This window comes from Sapajus apella, unplaced genomic scaffold (genome assembly GCF_009761245.1).
Source record: "Sapajus apella isolate SASKATOON/1434 unplaced genomic scaffold, GSC_monkey_1.0 scaffold42, whole genome shotgun sequence".
NCBI lineage: Eukaryota > Metazoa > Chordata > Mammalia > Primates > Cebidae > Sapajus > Sapajus apella.
In genome coordinates this window covers 19,147,222-19,164,273 of record NW_022436982.1, presented here as the reverse complement: position 1 = coordinate 19,164,273, position 17,052 = coordinate 19,147,222, and the positions used below count along the sequence as shown (strand labels likewise).

The 17,052-nt window shown below is 41.0% G+C and overlaps 1 protein-coding gene across 7 annotated transcripts in view; it reads right to left on the bottom strand.

Annotated features, from left to right (window-relative positions):
• NFIB (nuclear factor I B) overlaps positions 1–17,052 on the bottom strand; it is a 443,164-nt gene that overhangs the window by 378,814 nt on the left and 47,298 nt on the right. The gene's annotated exons all lie outside the window — the stretch shown is intronic.

The window sequence follows — 17,052 nt, the reverse complement described above, 5'->3', positions numbered from 1 at the left end:
GACAAGGATGATAATCAAACAATGCCTTACATTTACAAAGAATTTTCATTTCCATCATCTCATTTATGTATGGTAAGAATCTTGTGAAGTGGACTAGCTATTTTACTTCCAACAATTCAGCTTATTTTGTGGGTAATGAAGGAGGCACAGAGACCTCAAATTGTAAACCCAGTGCACGACATAGATAGATTTTATTATCTCTTAGGCAGTGCTGTGTGTGGAAGGAGACAGGCTTTCATCCAAACCTAGACAGTGCGCATTTCAGCATGGAAAATGTTAGGGAAGGCTTTATGGTGGTGGTAAGAGGTAGGCTTTGAACGAAAACAGAACCTGAAGTGTTGGAAGAAGAAAGGAGGGTGTTTCCCATGAGAAAACAGGTACACACACCTCACACTGAGGAGGAACACAGCTGATGGAGCCTAGCAAGGAAGTGGCCTCAGGAGTGAGAGCTTAGGAGGAAAGGATCACAAAAATGACACCAGGATGGAGGAGGTGGGGTGCTTGGCCGAGACCCCCAGGGCCTCTTAGACAGCTATTCTGATGGACCAGAACCCTGAAGACCCCAGTGCGATAGTTAGCATGCTTTGGGACCTGGCCAACCTTGACTCCTGTCCCACTTTCTTACTTGCTGGCTCAGTGACCTTGCGAAGTTATTTATCTTTTTACGTCCCCAGTCCCTCCTCTGAAAGATACAGCCATATTTCCCTATACAACTGCTGTGAGAAATGAATGAGTTAGTGAATGTGACACAGCACCTGTCATGTGGAATGTGCTCAATAGATATTATTATATGAACATGGGAGTGGCGTGATGACAGGCTACAAGATAAATGAGAGCGGTCAGTTAAATTTTCAATAACCCATTAAGAATATTGCTTGGTTGGGAGACCAAATAATCAGTTATAAACAAGATGTGCTTTGCAAAGGCTTTACTGTAGAGACATTGGCAGGACCATTTAAGACTTGCTCTCAGTATGGTCCATACGTTCAGAATTGGAATCTTAAAATTACCTCTCACTCCCCTATCCTCACCCCTTCAAAAATGTAAGTGGAAGCATTATCTCTGAGCCGTCCATCCTGGAACCTTCTTAACGTTCTCTTTCCAAAAGGAGGACTGGGAAACCTGATGGAAGCCCTTGGAGTTTCCATTTAGGAAGAAAACAAACAAAAAGAAATCACACAAATTCACACTCAAGTGCTACTCTAAATGGGAAGAGCATATTTCAAAAAATAAACACTCTGTTTGACTAATCAGAAGAAAATCTGCTCACTCAATTCAAAGGCTTCTGCATAGATATTAACAACATAAAAGAAAATGGCTCACTAATGATTTATGAAAATTGCTGTCACCATCAACCAAAGCGTATTTTGTGATGGATGAAATGACTTGTTCAACACACACACACACACACACAGACACATCCTACCCCCTGCAGCTATGGGCCCTTCTTGGCTGTCATAGTGTGAATCACCACTCGAGGGAGCCCAAGTTTCTTTGGTCCTGGGCTAACTACAGTCACCAGGATGCAATGGAACATGCTGGGGAGATGCACCCTTCTGCTGCTTTACTGCAGGGTGGACACTTGGAGCCGAGGCAATGCTTGGTATGGGGCGCCATCCTGTACACTGCAGTACCCCCAGATGCCAGTAGCAACAATACTCCCCCTCCCAGTTGTGACAATCAAAATGTGTCCAGACAGTGCCAAATGGCCAAATGTCCCTTGGACAAGCCACGGCGCTAATGAAGCTCACGGAGGTCATGGGCCCCCAAAACTTCGGCCTTCAACAGAAAAGCATAGCAGGACTGAGAGAGAGTCCCCAGCTGTCTTTGTCTCAGTCTTGTGCGAGCAGCCCAGTGAGAAGCAGAATGCAGGAAGGAACGAGCTGGTTCCCTGCCGGCCTCGTGGGTGTCAGGAGAGAGCCTGAGTCTCAGCCAGCTTTCAGAAGAGAGGAAACCCTGTCAAGGCCTGTCTGGGGTGGTGCGAGCGGAGGCAGGGCTGTTATCTGCAGGCTTTGGTAGCAGCTCAAATGATTAGTTAATTATTCATTACTATTTGTCATAAAATCCTGAAGGGCTGCCAAGTGGTAGCATGCAGGCAATACGAAGGCAGGGGACGTGTCTTTTCTTATTTTCCAGTGAAGATGAGGCATGGAAAGACCGGCCCGCTCTGGAAGCACACTCTGCACAGGCGCTGGGAGTGTGCAGATGGAAGGTCTAGGAACATGGCACTCTGGATCGCACCATCCTCTGGGCTCTGCGTTTTACATTCTCTCCTCATACTTCCCGCTCTGTTGGCTGCAGAGATCAGGAGGCCAGAGGGAAAAGCAACGGAGGCGGGGGCTGCCAGCCTGGAAACAGTCAGCAGCTAGGAGCTCCTGTCTGGCAGCCTTCCCTCCTCCTCCCCACCGAGGTGGAACACAGCCCTGCCAGCAAGGGGCCCTCTCTGCCCTTTCTCCTCTCTTCTCTCTCCTCTGCCCCCCAAGGCCCCCTTTGTGATGTCTCCTCCTTCTCTATTCTTCATGTCTGCTTTTGATACTCATTCTAACCAGATACAAATATGTGGGTTATGGCAGGGGAGCTGGGGCTGAGGAGACTGCAGACACAGTGCCATTTGCCCCAGCTTTTGAAGACACACAAGGGATGGCCTGGCTTTTGGCCCCATTGAAAGGAAACCGGCTAGGCTGACCTCTACCTGCCTGAAAATGAGCCAAGGCTGGGGTTAGAAAGTTAAGATCTAGAGTCTCAAAGCTTCACCATTCCAGGACCACAGCTGAGGCCTCACTGCTCTGCTGTGCAGGAGGGGCTGCGGGATCCTGGCATGCCAGGGCAAAAGGGCAGGAGAACAAGCAAAAGTCTGCCTCAGTCTAATGAGAGAGACTTTCAGGCTTTCTTTGTGAGGTGCTGGGTGGTGGGGGAATAGTGGCTGTTTCCTTGACAACTGTCATTTCAAATCCAAATAAGTTTCATCGTTTGATGAGTTCAGGGCACCACAGGCTGTCCCTGCTGAAGGCTATTCCATGCTAAAGAGAACCAGCTTCACTTTTCTCCTTGACCTGCACCCCACGTGAGTCACTAAGAGTTGTTCTTCTTCCCAGCACAGCCGGCACACAGGGGCTGGCCAGGTCACAAGTGGATCCAGGGACATCAGCAAGGTTATTAAGAAGCCTATACAATTTGGGGATGCATGAGTGGGTGAGACACTGATTAGAGAAGCCAAGGAGAGGATGGAAGAGGATGAAAAGAGGCTTAGGGCAGCCAACTAAGCCACCTGTGGCTGCTGGTCTCATTAACAGCCCTTACCCGGGTCAGGGGATGTCCTCTGTCCTGGTGCTACAGGGTTTTATAAACTGTTCATCCATCCAACATTTATTAGTCATTTATTCATTCAATCGGCATTCATTCAATATGTATTCATTCATTCAATACTGATGTACTCATTTAAAATTTATTGATTTGATATTCATTCAATAAATACTTATTGAACACCTACCACAGGCCAAGCTCTGTTTTCGGTGCCCTGAGATACATCAGTAAAGAAAACTAAGATCTATATTTGCGGATCCCTTGCAGGAGGCCAAGCACTTTTCATTTGATTCGATCCTCACAGTAAACGTATATGGAGGGCATTGTTGTCTTCATTTTACAGATGAAAAAAACTGAGGTTCAGTGATAGTCAATAATGATATGGGCATTAAATGGTGGGAGTGACATCAAGCCCTGGTCTGTGCAATTCCAAGTCTGTGTTCTTTTCCAACGTGACTTTAATCCTGCGGAGATGCCACTGTATCCAAGGAAGAGTAATTAGCTTTGCATTAGGAATTAGTCTGTTTCTCCAGAATTTATGTGCAAAAATTAACCCCATAGAGGAACAAACCAACTTACACACAAAGTGCCAACTGTGGAAAATCAACAGATTTTGCAAGGCCACTCAGCAAGGATGTACGTTTGCTACAAAGCATGGTCATCAGATCTTGGTTGTATAATACAGTATTTAGCAAGACTTTAAGAAGAGGGAATGAATATGGAGTTTTCAAGAAGGACTTATCAAACTTGTAGTAAAGGTAACCAATGTAGTCAAAATGCCTGTAAAATGCTAATTAAAGTAAACCTCTTTGCCAGTAAGATAAGGTGAGGAGATGGTATGATCTAAGGCATTCAGGGCAATGAAGGGGGTCATTTCCAACATTTAACATAACATAGACACAAAAAAACACCCACTTATTGGTGAATAGAGATGCATTCTTTGTTAGCGGGTACCCAGGTTGGGTGGAGGGGTGAGAGTGGGTACTCTATTTGGTTTGGAGGCTTTAATTTTGTTGCACTGTTTCTGAGCGTGTAAATATTGCTGCCCAAAACAATTTCTGAGTGCTATAAACATTGCTGCTCTCATTTTTCTCCTCTTTGAGCTTCTCTCAGGAAAGATTTGGAACATGAGATGATATTCTCCACTTGAATAAGATGCTGGCAGGAACTGGATAGAAGACTGGTGGAGATACAGTAGATGTACATGAAGAAGCTATCTATTACTTGTGAGGCATTTTGCATGCTAGGTATGCTACATACATATTTCATTAAATTCCAAAACAATTTCAAGAGGTAGAAATGATCATGAACTCATTAATAGATGAGGGAACTAAGACTCTCACAAGTAAATTGCCCAGGTCTCACAGCTGGAAAGGCACAGAACCATATCCTCCTTCTCTATTGTTTCTCAAGGAAATCACAGGTTCTTTTCACTACAGATATTCATATTTTATTGCTGATTGCTCTGATGAAGTAGGCAGGAAGTAATTCCTACAAGTGTGGGGAATCCAGCTCATATAAAGTCTCTCTCTTAAACCGGAGGTAAGAGATGGGACCACTGTTTGGAATAAAAATAACTTCAGCAATACTGGTGGCTTCTCACCAGCATATCCTCTTTCCTCCCTAATTCTAATCCTAACCATGTGGTCCACACTGACATATCCGGGTATTGTAAGTGGGACTGGGACCGGCAGGCAGGCACAACGATGCCCACTTCTTCCATTCTGCACACTCCAGGTAGAATACCTGTTGTCCTGTGCTACTTTTCATTAGCTGCCTTTGTCCCAGTCAAGGCTGTTTTTTGATGTCCACTTCTTTTCCAAAGTAGACAGGTATGAACAACATTGGGATTGGGGCACAGAGCTGTGCAAGCTGAACCTAGTATGGCCCTAAAACCCTGTAAGACACAGTTTTATCATCTGGTAAAAAGATAAAAGCCTATTATCAATTTGAAAATGTTAGTATGAGGATGATGCGGGACAGTGATGATCACTGAGTGTTTCACAAACTTCACTGGTGATGAGTAGCACCCAGAGGCTTGTTAATGAATAGATCTTTTCCCTAGAAATGTGGACTTGGAACCTGTCTCTGGATTACTGTATTCTTCTCATTGGTATGACTTAGGTATCAAATTAGTCAGTTTGCCTTTGCCTATCCTCTAGTTCTAAAATCATCTTACTTCCAAATTTGGAAATAACATAATCTTGTGTATTTTACTGCTTTCTTCCCTCTGCATGCATGCTTCTAAATCATTCAGCAGGTGCCTGAGACCAATTGGTTGGAAGCAGGGCATGTGGGATCTCCTGCATTTAACTAGCTACACTTCTACTTTCCTTCCTCTTTCTACTGCTGTCTTGTATTCACCCTTTCAGACATTAATGACAAGGACGTAATATCCAGCCTGCACTCCTTATAAAGGCCTCTCCCATACCATTGCTAATGGCTGTCCCTCATGGTTCTGCCTGGGGAGGTCTCCAACTTAAACTAACTCAAGGAAAGTATTGAGGAGGAACATTAGACCGAATCAGAAATGATTCCACTATTCCTAGATGACTTTTTAATCACAGGCTTGAAAATTTCAAGTCCAATTTTCCCCAAATATTCTTTTTGTTGTGGCTAAATAACTACATTTTCCATTGTGTGTGTGTGTGTGTGTGTGTGTGTGTGTGTGTGTTTTAAAGGACTATTACAGAGATCGCCACATGGGATGCAAACAGACTGGCAGATAACTAAAGCAGTGAAGTGAACTGTATGAACTTCAGCAAGTTAATTAACCTCTCTGTGCCTCAGTTTATTTATCTGAAAGAAAAAAAAAAGATCACATTAATATTCACTCCATGGGTTGCCATGAGGGCTAAGATGAGTTCATGCAGGTGAGGAGCTCAGAGCAATGCCTGGCACAGGTTGGCAGCAGCTGTTATTGTCATTGCAGCAGAGCCACGTTGCAGAGTCTATGTGCAACTCTATGTCTGCTCCATTTTCTTCTCTCTCTACTCACTGACTTTCCCTGCTTTCTCCTGGTTCCTGCTCTTACACAACTCTAAATTGCATATGGTTTTGGTTTGTGAGCTTTCAACTTACTCCTATTTCAGCTTCATGATCTCACTTCCAAATAGCAACTTCCTTCTGTTCCTTGGTTTGCCCCCCTGAAAAATAGAATTTGAATTGTCTTATCTACATTTTACCCTTCTACGGATGAACTCCATAAGGGCCAGATGGTCATCTCTGGACTAATTAACAATGGTGGGAGTAGAAGAGTCACACAGTACAAAATCTGGCTGCTTAGGCAGCAGGGGCTTGGGGTAGGGGGATTTCCTTTAGAAAGGGCACAAGCAGACAGGCAGACAGGCAGGCAATGATTAGTATCTTGTAGTATAAATTTGAGACCACATGTCCATAGCAATTACGTTCAGAGTTTCTTTCATGAACTCTGATTTCTGCCAAAACTAGGAGGAAATACCTAAAAGAACACCAGACAAAGAGCTAGGGGAATGGAACCCAGATTTTACCCACAAGTTGTTGTAAAACCTCAGTGTAACTCATTTCACCCCCATAGGCCTCCGTTTCCTCATCTGTCAAAGGAATGGGATGGAGAAGGTGAACTCCAAATTCCTTTCCACTTCTGAGATTAAAAAAGGAACAGAAATGAAGAGGCCTGGTGCCTAAAATCTGACCTTGGACCTGAAATTGTTAGATAATTGAACTTGATGCATAGTTTAAAGCATTAACAATCTGAAAAATTCCATATGTATTGATATTCTTGGAGACAATTATCTCTACAGTAAGCATATGCTGAATTAGCATAAGGTTACTATTAAAAAATACTGTGGAAATGAAATATAAACTTCTATAATCATAGGAAGCAACAAACTCAAAATCACTGATGCAGTCTTTCACTTAAACAGGATTGATGACTAAAGCTCCAACTTCCTTCCTCACATAACTGATGTTACGCATGTAGGACACAAAGTCTGGATGAAAGGTAAATGGCTTCGAAGTGGATTTGCCTCCTTCCTGAGGTCAGGCACCGGCTGGGCTTTAATCACTGTTGTCCTGTGCCTGGGCTTATTTATAAACAAGCTGCAGAGTCAAATGTGTACCACATGTGGAATGCACCCCAGAAGTGTTGTCATCATATGGGCCAAATACTGGTTTTATAGGAATAAGAATGTGCAGTAAGTAACACGTAGAAAAGAAAGACTACATTTGTTTCCCAATAACCAAGTTAGTAGAAGACTGCAAAGCTTCTAAAACCATAGCCACTATTTAGGAAAAACTGATCTCTGGATGGCGGATGCCTTCGCCAGATCTTATCTACATAGTTCTTTTTACCAGTTGGGAGTAGAATTTAAGGTTTTTCTGGTTCTACTTTTTGCCACGTAAGTCATCATCTATTCCATGTTTTTGCCTGTCATGGTGCCTTGGAACTCATCTGGGAAATTCAGTCTGCCACTTTACCAAGCCAATTTGTGACAGTCTTAGGGTGGCCCCACAGAAACCATGGTTATTTTCAGTCCGAGCTGTCTCCCAGTTGGGACAAACAGGAATAATTGCCCCTGGAGAGGCCACTGAAGTGATTGGTCCACGTGCGTTAGGCAGGCATATAGCCCAGGTCTTACTGCCCCCAGCTACTTGGCACCCTTCCATTCTCTGCCTCCATCTCTGATCTGCATGTTACATTTTCCTTCAGTGAGTTCCCTTGCTCTTTAGGCTGCCCTTGGCACTCCTGTCATAGGCATTTTCACAAATGTAGACATAGAAAAGATGAGGGATCATGTGGAACAATTTGTCTTGGTCAATGGATTATCTGTCGATCAGCAGGTTGACTGAAATTTTGAGGTCTATGTTGTGTCCCTTGCAATAAAATTCTAACAGAGTACCTTTCTGATGATATGGTCATTTAAATGAGCACTAACAATGCACATGTTGCTGTGTGTTCTGAAATACTCCCAGAATAGGTCCAAGTCATGGATGAAAGTGTATTGTCCTCCACGACTTCTAACATGGTACTACTCCAAGTGGTGATCCATAGACCAGTGTCCATCTACAAAATTTTTATTCCATATCCACAGTGGGACAAGAACAGAAATTAAGAGCAAGAGTTTGGGAAAACATTAAGGCAATTTTATAGTGATTTTATGTCTGTTGAACCTAGTAATTAAAATTTGTAAAATTAAATGTGTACCTTGTATTCTGTAAGGCTTTATTTAAAATTTCATTTTTCTAGTAATTCATTTTCATTACAATTTATAAAAGGATTGGTCTGCAACAGATTGAAAACAACAATAACCAAACCAAACCAAGCTTGTTTTTCACCACAGATAGTTTGAGAAGCACTGCCCTAGAATTATTTTAGTTCTCATTTCTAGCTTCCACAAGCCATATTCAGTGAAGCAACTTAACATCCAGGCTTTAAAGGGAATCCAATGTTCAGCATTCCATGATATAGAATTTTCTTAAACCACATACCCTATCTAAGGACAGAGGAGTTTGCAGTCCTAGAGGTGAAGGAAGGAACACTTTTTAGCTCTCAGAGGCCTGAAGTATGTGGCAGAACCTCCCTCAATAACGAGCTGGGGAGACACTGAAGGACAGGCTATATTTCAGGAGTTGTCCCTGGATAATCCCATTGTATGGTAAATGTTATACATACAACTTGTTATCCATACAATTTTTGACCTGGGGTAGAAAATCAATGGTCATTTGACACACGGCCAAGATTCTAAGACTAGAACAAAAAGCATTCTTTTGGATATTATTATTGAATTATTTTCAGAGAAGAAAGCCATGAAGAGGTTCCCAGTTCAGTAGAAAAGTCAATACAAGCTTGTAAAATGTGCTATTTGCAGATGTTGATACTGTTTATTCACAGATTCAACAGGCCTAAAGGAGCAAGTTTCTCACGAGTGGATGTTTCATCACTCACCACTGTACTACTTTTCACAGCTCTCATAATTTACCTAGGCCCACAATTATTTTTTTTTGTCTCAACTTTTGCTGAAAAACTCATAAGTTTGTTTTCCGGTTATGTAAAGGGAAGATTTCCAACATACAAACGCATAGCTTATTTTCAGAACCGCGACTGTGTCTCACCATTACCTCCTAAGTATTGGCTGTGGCACTGGCTCCAGTTCACATAGAAGGCACTGTGGGGAGTGTTTAGGAACCCGGCGGACATGGTGTGAGGAGGGAGATAAGCTGCACAACCCTGATATCAACTCCATACTACAAGGATTTTATAAGACATATAGTGAATAAATGTGTTATGTTTTCAAGGAGGATTTTTTTCCTTAACATTTACTGAGCATTTATCATGTGTCTGTCTTACATTGCTCAGGCAGCTATAACAAAATACCATAAACTGGGTGGCTTATAAATAATAGAAAATTGTTTATCATAGTTCTAGAAGCTGGGAAGTCCTAGATCAAGGTGCTGGCACATATAGTGTCTGGTGAGGGCCCTCTTCCTGGTTCATAGATGGCTGCCTTCTTGCTGTGTAAGGGTCAAAAAAGTTCTCTGGTGTCCCATTAATAAGGGCATGAATTCCATTCATGAGGGTTTCACCCTCATGACCTAATCACTTCCCAAAGACTCCACCTCCAAACACCACCACATTGGGGATTAGGTTTTAAAATACACATTTTGGAGGAACAAAAATATTCCATTTATAGCATTCACCCCTGTTGCCTCAAAATTTATGTCCTGCCATGCAAAATCCATTTGTTCCATCCTAATAGCATTTAAAGTCAAGCATCAACTTTAAAATCTAAGTTCAGAATCTCATCTAAATATTGTTTAAATCTGATCTGGGTAGGACCTAAGCTGTGATTCATTTTAAGGCCAAGTTCCCCTCCAGCTATGAACCTGTGAAACAAAATGAGTTATGTACTTTTAAAATGCAATAGTGGGACAGGCATAGGATAGACATTCCCATTCCAAAAGGATGAAATCAAAAGACAGACAAGACTGACAGGCCAATTCCATTAGACCTTATGGCTAGAAACTGGGGTGAAGGGCTAATGGTATAAGTCCCAGTTCAAATCTGATGGCTCAAGAACCAGGAGCACTGATATCTGAGGGCAGGAGGAAATGGATGGCTCCGTTTAAACAGAGAGGGAATTCAGCCTTTACTCTGCCTTTTTGGTCTGTCTGAGCCTCAGTGAATTGTGTGCTGCCCACCCACATCAGTGAGGGTAATCTTTACTCAGTCTACTGAGTCAAATACTAATGTCTTCCAGAAATCCTCTCACAGACACACCCAGAAATATTGCTTTACCAGCTATCTGGGCATCAGGTAGCCCAGCCAAGCTGACACCTGAAATTAACCATAACAGTTCTCAACAGCTAATTTAAGCCTCATAAAATCTTGTAAAGATACTAGTATTACCATCCTAATTTTTAAAATGAATCTGGGGCACAGATGGCTAAGTGACTTGCCCATGGTCACACAGCAGGGAGTGGTGGAGCTGAGATTTGCATCTGGGCAGGATGGCTCCAAAGTTTTGCTTCTCAAGTTTCCCCCAAGACATAAATGCAAAACAGGATAAGAGCCTTTTGACCATTGGGGTGACAAAATGAAGAGGCTATGGAGCCTGTGTTTTTCACCTTAGTAAGTGAGGAAAAGCCTTCCATGATGAACAGTACAGTCTAGGAACTTAAAAACCTGTATCAGTCAAGTGCCAAAGAAAATGTGAGAAAATGGAAAAAAGGCCAGTGAGTCTTGAATGCCCACTGCTTCCTGTCCTCCGTTGCTCTCCTCCCTGACCCCTGCAGCCTGCTGACAGCCCCTATTCCCCACACCCACATTAGCTCCCACTTCTTCCTGCTTTCCCACTCAAGAGTGGGAAACATATACCCTTCCCAAGAGTATATATTTCAGGACCTGTCAACCCACCTATCAAACTTAAGCAAAGTGAGGCACATCTGAGCTTTCCAAAGACCTCTTCTCATTCTTTTTGGCTAAATGATACAATTTCTCATAAAATGTATGGTTTTTACATCACCATCCCCTCTACCATGTTAAGGATTTTTTCCCTTAACATTTACTGAGCATTTATCATTTATCAGGTGCCTTGTCTTACATTGTTCAGGTGGCTGTAACAGAATACCATAAACTGGGTGGCTTATAAATAATAGAAATGTATTTATCATAGTTCTGGAGGCTGGGAAGTCCTAGATCAAGGTGCTAGCACATATATTTTCTGGTGAGGGCCTAAATAATATAATTAGTGTGCTCCTTTTTTTCCAGCTAAAATACCACTGGGGAAAGGAATCCAGTTTGGTAGATCTTGCCCCACTTCACTCACACTAATTCCCTGAGTTCCAAAGGATCTAGACTGTTAATCAGCAATGATATCAGGACCACTGACAATAAAAAAAAATGCACTTAATAAATCCAGACTCAGGAAATATATTTTCTGGACTTGTCAGACTAATAAGTCAATGCCACGTGTCAATAGGAGGCAAATTTGAAACAGACAAAAAGGTGAAACCAATGTTTTATCTGTGAGACTTCGAACTCTACTCCCTAAATCAAATACTAGAAGTTCAGAAGATTTTTTTTTTCTGATTGATTTGCAAATGACAAGAATAAGGTCAATTTCCTAGAGTTTTTCTAAGCATTTTTTTTCCACCCAGGAAGATTAAATGGGAAAAACACTCAATTTTAGTTTATCTAAAAAAAAATTAAAAACAGCTCAATTTTGAATTTATTTGTGCCGATCAGATAATGGGGAGGATAGATGATGCCTAACTGAAGCATCTTGACTCATGTTCTCAAACTTGCATAGTGATGTGAGCCAGGCCAATGTTCACGATCAGGCACTGGTTGACTTGTCAGCCTCTCATGCTTTGCATTAATAAGCTGTATTAATAGAGTACGTGGTAGGATATAAAATCCCCATATGCTATTCTGTATAGTTCTTTGGCTATTTTCTGGTAGCTTTTTATTCCTTCAGGTTAAGATCATCATGCAAAATTCCTGACTTCTTTCTTAATATTAACATTACACAAGAATTTAGTCATCTGTACGTGCATTGAGAGTTAAACTTTCAAATAAAAAACCAACAACTAACCAAAAGACAGCAAGAAAACCCAACAATCTCGGAGATTAAAACACTGGGGTGAGATAGGTGCCCATAATCTCTTCAATTGTTGAAAGACCAGGACCATTACTCAGTGTTAAGCCTGGAATGTTCTTAGAAGAAATAAAAATGTTTCACATTCAGAATGATAGGAAGAATAAACATTTGTTAAAAATAGCATGTTTCATGGATTCTAGCTCATAATGTTTGAGCTGATAAAGACTAAAGCTACTTCTTATTATATAAGGAATTTGAATTTCTTAGTACTTTAAATAAATACCAGAATATATATGATTTTTTTGCTTCTAGGAATACTTGTAATTGTTAAGTGCTCATCTTGAGTTCAATGAAAAGGCAGAGGATGTTTAAAATTTCTTAAAATAATAGCATCTAGCTGCAACTGATTCCCCATATGACATTCCATTCTGCCTGAGGCAGTGTGTATGGGATAGCATTCCATAAATGTGTGGCAATAGGAGAAGTGGCTGCCTACCAAGTATGGGACAGCAAAAATTATGTTTTCCTTTTTTGATTACAAAATAACATATGCTTGCAATAAAAAATAAAGAAAATAATAAAGTTGTATATAAAGTGAGAATTAAAGTTCCCCTCTGAAGTGATGGTAGGTATTCCAAATCTTTTTCTGGGTTTATATAAGTGAATGTATATCTAAATAACAAAATGTTAACTATTCAGATTTTTCAATATCAGAACCATCCAAATAATGAGATTGGGCTAAAAGGATTTTTTTAAATGCTTATCCATTTAAACTATTATCCCAAGTAATAACTGAAGAGTAATTTCTCTTGGTGTGTGGCATATGGTGGGATGTGCTGGTTGGTTGCCATGGAGATTCATTTGGTGGTATATTGCAAAGTGAGGTTGGCGATTCTGGTAATGCATGAGTTGGACTGGTTTGGAGTTATTTCTATGTTGTAAAAGCAATAAAGTTTAAAGTACTGAAATGAAATTATGCAAATATATTACAAATCCCATTCTTACTCCATAATCCATATAATGGAAAGTGGAGAATATATTCAGAAGATATGTAGATGGATCAAGGTTTTCTTTTGTTGTTATCATTGGGTTCTTTTGTAGGTAGAATATCTAGATTGGTTAGCCTAGCCATATTGCAAGCATTTTGGCAAAAAAAAAAAAAATAGTTCTTTTACTGTATTTGCAATCCTGATGTTTGCTGATGTCTTTCAGATCCATAAGATCTAAATAAACAGCTTGAAACATTTTATGCCCTGAGGAACTCTAAGGCCCTCCCTGAGATTTCCATATATTTTCAGGGATTTGATGTGTTTCCAAAGCCAAGAAGGGCTCCTTATTCTCTGGCTGCTGTCTCTGTTCTGCATTGTTGGCTTACACGGACAACTTGGCCCCTTCCTGGATTTATGCACGCACACACACGTATTCACACAAAGCATTAGTGATTTTAGCGATGATTTGAGGGTTATTAGCCAGACTTCCTACTATGAACCACACAGCTAGCTATTTAAAATCACTAACGACTTCAGTTCTTAAGTCCTTTCCTCCATCTTGCTTCAGGGAGTACTACACTTGCTTTCCTCTCAGATGCTGCTAGCCCCTCCCCTTCTTTCTCTCTTCTCCTTATCTTTCCTGCTGTCCCCTCCTTCCTTCAAACATACAGAACATGTTAGACTTCTTCACTTCCTTCTGCAATATCTGCATCTCCAAACCCACTAAAGTATTAAGTAAAACACCATTTAACAGAGTTTACCCTAGAAAGATCTTGTATAAAAATGGGAAAAAGTTATTACATTTATATAGAAATCACTTGAGTATTGTTTTATTTTACAAAATGGAACCATATAATACATATTGCTCTGCACTTTGCTTTTTCAATCTCTCATCAGCATATCATGAATAACATTTCAGGGAACTTAAATCAACCTTACTCTTTTTAATGGCTGAGTAGTATTTCATAGTACATTATATTTAGAAGTCCCTTCCATCAATATTTAGCATTTCTCTACAATTTTTCACTATTATAATGATGTAATGAATATCCTTGCACATGCATATTTTCACATTGCTATGAGTGACTGCTGCAGGAAAAGCTCTGGAAGTAGAATTATGGTCAAGAGATAAGCATATTTAAAATTTTGATACTCTCTCAAATTGCTCACAAAATATCACGTGTATGCATTCCCATCAACAGGGTGCACATTCACAGAGGATATTTGTAAAGCCTTTTAGAATAACTTTAAACAGTTGCTGGCATATTACATCATCCCTGCAGATGTTAAATAGTTGAGATTAGACAAAGAAATTATTTCTAAACACTGTCACCTAAACCCACTGCAAATCTACATGACAGGGAAAAAATATTGGAATTAAAACTAAACAGGGATCCCAGGTCCCTCACCCAATGAATAAAAGAGAATCTTAGTCTAGTTAGAGTTTGAGTAGGAAGCTAATCTTAGAAACAATCACCAATCTTAGAGATAATCACCAATCTTAGAGACAATCGCTGAGGAAAGGCACAGAAAAGCCCCCTTGTGGGGGATTGCAGGAGGCTCTGGAGTGCATGTAGATATCAGCAAGTAGTAGTGACATCACCCTCTTGTTTGTATGGGAAACACCCTCATGATACTGAAACCCATACTAACAGATTTCCAAATGAAACTTCTGAGAAACAGCTGTGGGTTTCACGAAGGGCTGTCCTTCAATCTATAGGCTTGAGGATGATGGAGCTTTTGGCCACACTGCTTGTGATAATCTGTCCATGTCCCCCTGAGACTTAATGCTAGAAGCTACAACCTACTTCACACACAGGGACAGCTCCTTGCTCATGTTGGCAAAGTTTCTAGTGTAAAACTGTAACTACTGAGTGCTATTTGGGGAATGGAAACCAGAGATCTGAGATCTGGCTCCGATACTGCCCCTCACTCTTGTTTTGTCCTTAGGTCAGCTCTCCTGTCTCACTTTCTTCATCTGTAAAATGGATCTTACAAAGACCTCACATATCTTCCAAGTAAAGGTCATGTGAGTTCATATGTATAAATGCTGTTTGTAGCACAAATTGGATTTCAAAGGTAAGGCTTTGTTAGTAAAGAAGGTTCTCTTACAACTCTTTGTAAACACTATGGGAAACAAATAAACCAACAAAACCCATTTCCAACAAATCAAAAGAAAAAGAGACCTGAACTTAGATAGCAGTGATGGATTGCTCAACCTTGTGAATATACTGAAAATCCCCAGTTGGAAAAAAAGAAAGAAAACAAGAGAGGAAGGAAGGAAGAAGGAGAAGGAGGGAAGGTGGGAGGAAGTAGGGGAAAGAAACAGTTTTTTTTAATTGCACAGACAATCAAAGGTGTAGGGAAATAACTTTTTTGGAGCACATTTTATAAGTCAGGCCCTCTTTAATTCTTTGGATATGGGGTCTTTATTTCATCGTACCCATAATTTGAGAATGTAGAAATTATTGTCCAGATTTTTTGGGAAAATGAGAGGTTCAGCACTTTGAGCAGGTCATAGGGCAATTACGTAGCCCAGAATTTGAATCTAATCCTTCCCTACTCCTAGGTCTGAGCCTTTTAACTGTACCATGCTGCTTCCTGACCCAGGCAGAAGCTCAAAGCAAGCATAAGATTTGCCAATGACATCAGACCCACATATTCAGATTCCCTTCAAGAGATTCTATGTGAAATAACTTGAGGGCTTTCCGACGTTAACCTCAAAAGTGAAGTGAAGCGCCCCCGAATGAGAAGGACAGTCCATTTTGTGTCTAGTGTTTATACACTCATCATAGCCTTCCTGGGTCTATTTGTATTTTCAGCCCAAAACCTTGTCTTGGGTTAATGAGCCCCACAAGTTCTCTAGCCAAACGTTTATTGGCTTCCAGCTTAACATAAGCTTGTACCTAATCAATGTAGCCGTTGAAACAAGTTCCATGCTGGCAAATTCCCAAAGCAAAAGGAGGTAAATGAGAACAACATGAATGAGACAAACAAGGGAGCCACCACGGAGGAACAGTTTAATCAACACTTAGAGAAACATGGCTGCCTCCTGCTGAGATGGAAATAAATCTGTTTTGTAGACATCCTGATGCCTTTAACCATATCCTCTTCCTCTAGTACAAAGCCTTTCAGCTTTTGCATTACTTCTGCTGGAAATCACTTCATAACAAAAGAAGTTGAAAAATTTCAGATCCAGATTTTAAAATTAATTTCTAAAAAATAGAAAACAGTAGCAGACACAGTTGGTGCATTATCTATAACCCGTTGGACGTTTACTGTAAAGCCCATGATTCACTGCCTGAGGATTTTGCCAGACTAGGGAGCATGACAGACCAGTCTACAAAGCAAGTAGTAAGTGCTAAGCTATAAATTTCTCCAAAAGCTGCTTTCATCCAATGGCTGAGTTCATGGATAACGAATCTGATGGATAAACAGTCAAAAACTGAGTTGATATATATAAATAAGTAGCTCAGAATCCCAGCCCCATGGTTGGGATAAGTCAAGGTATGTTCCGCTCTGTCCTTCAGAGTTCTCAGAGTTCTTGAGCTCCAGGTACCTGGAGCAGCAACTGGTTTAATAAGGCTTCCTTTGTTGGCATCCTTCCCTTCCCTGTCTCACTTCCCCATTTCCCTCCTGCCGTTTCCTCGGATTATCTCCCAAAAAAACCTCTTGCATTA